The sequence below is a fragment of the Coffea arabica genome, chromosome 1e (assembly GCF_036785885.1).
Source record: "Coffea arabica cultivar ET-39 chromosome 1e, Coffea Arabica ET-39 HiFi, whole genome shotgun sequence".
NCBI lineage: Eukaryota > Viridiplantae > Streptophyta > Magnoliopsida > Gentianales > Rubiaceae > Coffea > Coffea arabica.
The window spans coordinates 32771237-32777370 of NC_092311.1; positions in this window are offsets into that span (position 1 = coordinate 32771237).

Here is a 6134-nt window from a genome sequence, read left to right on the forward strand (position 1 = left end):
CATAAGTCCAACTTTTATATGGAGTATATTATTTATAGTGGACAAAATAGATGTTTTACCCTAATAAACATATAAAATTGATATATATCTACATGTGATATCAATTGAGTTACCTGAACTAGATTCGAACTATTGAGTCTAAAGTACTAGGGTTTTGAATCTTTTAAGAATGTCATGAGATTTGTAGCATATGTATTTCTCCTCGAATGACCATAACCAATCTCCAAGGCAACTCTAAGTCTCTAACAACAATAAGGCAACTCTGAGTCTTTGACAACAATGATAGAAGTCTCTTCTTTTCAAATATGTAATTTATGCATATCAAGAAAAATTTACTTTGGGACTAAATAATCATTGGGAAACCTTTATGCTATTCAAAAAAAAAATGTGCCTAGTACATTTCATGGTGTAAGTAGCGTCTTTTCTATTTTTTTTTATCAAAGAGATAAATGGTTAGTTGGGAAAACTTTTTCATTTGAAAGACAAATATTTATCAGTTTAGCATCTAGTCTTGCCTAGCTATAGAGAGTCAATAGTTCCTTGAGACTTAAATAGTGATTGACTTGCTATCATGTTGGGAAGAAAAATTCAAGTCTTGTTTCTGTAAAAGGAAGACTACTAATAAAAACTAAACTTGATTTCATGTAAACATAATTTGTGTTAGCAAATAGAAAAAGATAATTCAAGGTTGAAATCTTTTTCAATTTTCAAGAAATTATGAAAACCACATCGAATAATTTCAAAAACTCCCTTGAGGTTTTTGATTATTTCACTAGCCTCCCTCGAGGTTTCAGTAATAACACGAACTCCCCTGAGATTAATAATTTTAGAATGTGTTAGCCCACTTCATAATAAAAAATGATATCATGAGAAAGAACATTTGATGACTCCACCAATGCCCCTCATGTAGTATATTAGTTAGTTGATTAAATATGAAAAATAATTAATATTTTAATAAAATAAAACTTCAAGGGGTGCAAGTGCAATTTTTGTTGAATTACAAGGGAGAACCAAAATTTAGTGAACAGATAGCAGTGCTTTGCAATGGCTCTTCTACTATGACTATATATATAACCCACAGACACAAGGAATTGCAAAGGAAATTTTTTTGGTTTGCACAAGACAATTAAGGTGAAGTCAACTTACTACTGTGACGGCCCCACCTCCCCCTAAGGCGAACCAGAGGGTTCGGCGGGTCGCCTGCCCGGCTCTCGCCGGGACTCAGTCGTTCACTACATTCCTCAAACAGATTACAATATAAATCCCTATTATAACTCAAATATACATCACCTGGTCCACAAATATACATCCAAGTCTCCAATAATTACATGTCACAAATGCATCGGAAACTAATTCCCAACTATACATCAAATGATTCCAAATTCAAACTGTACAAGATATAGGCCATCCATTCACGTGAATAAGCACAACAAGTCCTTCCTTTGCCTTGAGCCCTGTGGAGGGGAATAAAATATTTTTGGGGTGAGCTAGAAGCTCAGTGAGTAACCAGTAAAATCAGTAATCAAATCGGTTTAACAATAGTTCATTTCAATGATGTCATAAATCAATCAATGATGTCATAAATCAAATGATAAGTCCAGAAACAATTACAACATTTACAAAACATTAAATATGGAGTATCAATAATTCAAGAAACATTTACAATGGAAAGCGATAGTAACATTCATTAAAAGGATACGGGTGGCTCCCAAGCCAATTCTTTTGTCAAGTTTGATCACTGGTTGACCCTTAAGATCCTGAGCTACACAGCTCACTTCTCTTGCCCAAGTCACGAGCAATAAATGCTCTAAAATATTTTTCAAGCAATAAATGCTCTAGTTCAAGCAATAAATGCTCTGGATCAAGCAATAAATGCTCTAGTTCAAGCAATAAATGCTCTGCAAATATTCACAAGCCATGAATGCTCTATAACAAATCATAGAAATCATATTTCACAGGTATTAATAGCAACTAATGGGGTTTAGATCGAGTGCGATAAAGTACACCCTCGCCTAAGTGCCCATTCATAGTAAACTCATTTTTGTATTGAGTTACACAGAAATCCTGATCACTCACATACAAGCACGCATGATATGCAAGAAAATAGTTCAAAAGTAACTTTGGAAACAGGTCAAAAGTAAATAAGACAAGAAAACAGTTCAAAAGTAACTTTGGAAACAGTTCAAAAGTAAATAATGCAGGAAACGGTTCATAATTAACTTTAGAAATAGTTTGAAGTCACTCACCTCCATGGCTCAGAAACCATCCATCATATATCATTGCCTTTCTCAAATCCAAGTCTTCGATCACAAACTCAATGCAAACAAGTCCTTTAAAAGTTCGGACAGCACTTCCCCTAAATTTGCTAACTTTTCCAGCCATCATGGCTTCATTATTTCCTCAGCCAATCCCAAAGGTACACACACAACAACAAGTTCATCCAATAGTCATTCAGCAAGTTCCAAGTAGTACTAGTACAAGTCAAACTAGGGAAAAGTCCGGAAATGAAAGTTAAGCTCAAAACTAGAAAAATAGGTTTTGACGTCATTTTGCGGTAATGGCACCAAAGGCTTCCTTCGCCTTGAGCCCTATGGAGGGGAATAAAATCGTTTTGGGGTGAGCTAGAAGCTCAGCGAGTAACCAGAAAAATCATTAAACAAATATATTTCACAATGTTGCATTTCGATCATTTCGATGATGTCATGATTCAGAGATCAAATGTTCGTTTAGTGCTCTCGTGAGCCAGGGAAATCATAGCACTTGAACACCCAACGCTCAAATAGATCATTGAACATTAACATTAACATTAAGAGGGAGCCCCTTCTTGAGCTCCAGATAAACATGAACATGAACCATAAACAGAGTGGAGACGTTGGTGTCCAGCACAAGACTTTCCCAGAACTCATTGAAGCCAAATCATGTCATGAACTCACATGCAAGCACGCATGATATGCAATCGAGTACATAATGCAAGAAACATTTCACAAGTACTTTGAAAATAGTTTAGGGTCACTCACCTCCATGGCTCAGAAACCATCCATCATATATCATTGCCTTGCTCAAATCCAAGTCTTAGATCACAAATTCAAGGCAAACAAGTCCTTTAAAAGTTCGGACAGCACTTCCCCTAAATTTGCTAACTTTTCCAGCCATCATGGCTTCATTATTTCCTCAGCCAATCCCAAAGGTATACACACAACAAAAAGTTCATCCAATAGTCATTCAGCAAGTTCCAAGTAGTACTAGTACAAGTCAAACTAGGGAAAAGTCCGGAAATGAAAGTTAAGCTCAAAACCAGAAAAATAGTTTTGACGTCATTTTGCGGTAATGGTACCAAAGGCGTTACGATTGTCGGATGTAGGTGCAAGACCCACCATTTCGAAGCTAAAAGACAGGGCTACAACATTGTAGAAGGTCACTCAACCCAGTTTCGAGTGTAACCAGGTCAAAAATGCAAGATACCATACCAGAATCACAAAAACAGATTCACAGAACGCATTCTAGCGGAAACATCATAACTCAGGCTCTCCAAGTCCAAATCCAGAAATTCCAGAACCAGCTGAAATATAAGAAAGAGGGATAAATTTCATCAGAAGGCCTCAACAACCAATTCGGAAGCAATTCCAGCCAAAACAACCAATTACAGGCGCAGTTCTCAATTTCGGGTAAAACCAGAACAGCAATAGTAATTTCGACTTTTCTCACTCTACGTTACTCCGATTGACCTGAAATTTTTCAGGTACCTCTAAAATGTCATTCCCTACAACTTTCATGTTTTAAGCAAAGGCCAATTCGGCCTCTATATATGAGATATAAATTCAGACAGAATGTAGCTTCACAAAACCGAATTTTCTGAAATTTCTTCCAAAACAGAAATTGATTGCAATTGTCCACTTTTTCCACCTTCTAGAATCATCATATACCATTTCCAATCATCATAGATAGCCACACAATCATATTCATATGAAAATAGAAAAATCCCCAATAATTATAAAACTTCACCAATTCAACCAAAATCAAGATATAATCCATAAAAGTGCATCTCATACCACCACTAATCATGATTTAAGCATCAATTAAGGGAGCAGAGTGGTTCTTCACAACTCACCTTAGCAATACAAGAGATAGAGCAACTAGTCACCTTAGCTTTCCAAACAACTCCACAAAACACCTCAAGACCACTTAGCAAAGAGATTTTATGGAATGATTTGGAGTTTTATTGGTTGGATTTGAAGATTGAGCAAGAAATAAAAGGAAGAAATTGAGAGCTTTTCTTTCTTTCTTTGAGCAAGAAAGTCGGCCAAGAAGCTTGCAAAATGAAGTGATTTTTGGTCAAATTTTGGTATTTATTTGGTAAAGGTAAAGGTAAAGTCAAATGGTCAAAGTCCAAGATTAAATCACAAGGTGACACTTGTCACCTTTTGGTTCAAAACTTATCTTTTTGTCTCTCCAATACAAATATCTTAACACCTTGTAAAATAATATCACTTAATACAAAATTCCAACAAGTTGTCAAAAATATATTGCGTTTACCGCACTTGCGGGTCCCACGTCCAAAATACGCTTTTAATTTCTCAAAAACTAACCGATACTAGAAAAATCATTTTAAAACTATCTTTGCTCATAAACTTTATCTGGGGAATTTTTCTAATAAAGAAACTATAGAAAAGACGGGCGATTAAATAAAATAAACCCTAGAAAATTAGAAAATTTTCGGGTTCTCACACTCATACTTTTCGGGGCGTCACAACTACCTTAGTGGAATTTGTAAGAGTTAGCTGAAGAATTTGAAAGAGAAACCATGGCTTCTTCAAGCTTCATAGGTGACTCATCGAACTCACCAAGATCATTAACCATATAGTATAAGCATGAACACCCCCTACCACCTCAACGTGGTTGTCCGCCCATGTGCCATTTGGAGATTGGCTAGTGCTAACATGGAATTGTTGCTAGTTCCTTTTTTTTTGTGTCCATTTTTTTGTAACGATGTTATTACTGGTGCTCTATCATACTAGTAGCTGCAACTATTAGGATTAGTTAAGTGTGAAATTACTTATTTACCCTAAAGGTTATTTGGTTTTTAGTTCTTTTGATCTCTTTATTCATTGGTAATAATTTGTTGGGTATATGTCCATCTTTGTCAATTAGTCACTTCGCCATATTGCAATTATCTCAAAAAAATAGCTTCTCACCTTAAAAATTTGCCAGTTCATTCTTTCCTTTGTTTCTCTTATAGAAACCTGGCAAGAAACTCTCTTTGCCTATTAGACAATTGGTTTGATTTTTTGCTAAAACTTTTCTTTTGGCTTGCATTTTAGTTTGTTTCACTTTTCATCATATGCTATTTGCCATTTGCTATCGCTTGCTCGTTGTGTTTGCTGGTGAGTATGTTCATTTTCTTTTTTCTCTAATTTCATTATTTTGTATTATGTGTCTTTCTTTTTTTGCAGTCTTTTTTTTTACCGTCATTGTTGTTGGTTCTCCCTTTTTTCCCCTCTTTGATGAGTTTGTCTTTGAAGTTTATGTGTCCATTCAGATTTTTTCTTTTTCAACTTTGTATGCTTCGTGGAGAGTTAGAAAGTGATCCCTCCTCAGTCAATCGTAGACCACAAAAGCACGTTCAAGAATGTTGCTTTCTCTTGAAATGCACAAATGGGTAGCAAGTTTGTTTGTATTAAATTATGGCACTGATAATTTTTTTCTGAATAGTTACAATATTCTGTTCTTATTCAAAATTGTCCTTCTTATGCATATCTTGCTAAGAGAATTCCTTTGTTTGCTCATGAAACATAACAACTAGATGATCAATATTTTTAACGAAGACCAGCAATGGACAGTTAGCATCCATGACAAAAAAATTGAAGAGAAATAGAAACAATTTACCAATGAGAATATTATTCACCCACCAGAGAGAATACTTCTCAGATACAATGGCAACTTATGCTTCGAAATCATACATTTCACAATGGTCAAAATGCAATGTTATTTGTGTTGGACAATGCCTCTCTCTAGTGTTTTGAATGCTCAACTTTCATCAAGTAACTTAGGTATGAAGGATGGTTTTTCTTGCTTACGAAGTTGGATAGCTATTTTGTGTAAATATACAATGTAACTTCTGCACTAGGTTCTAAAAA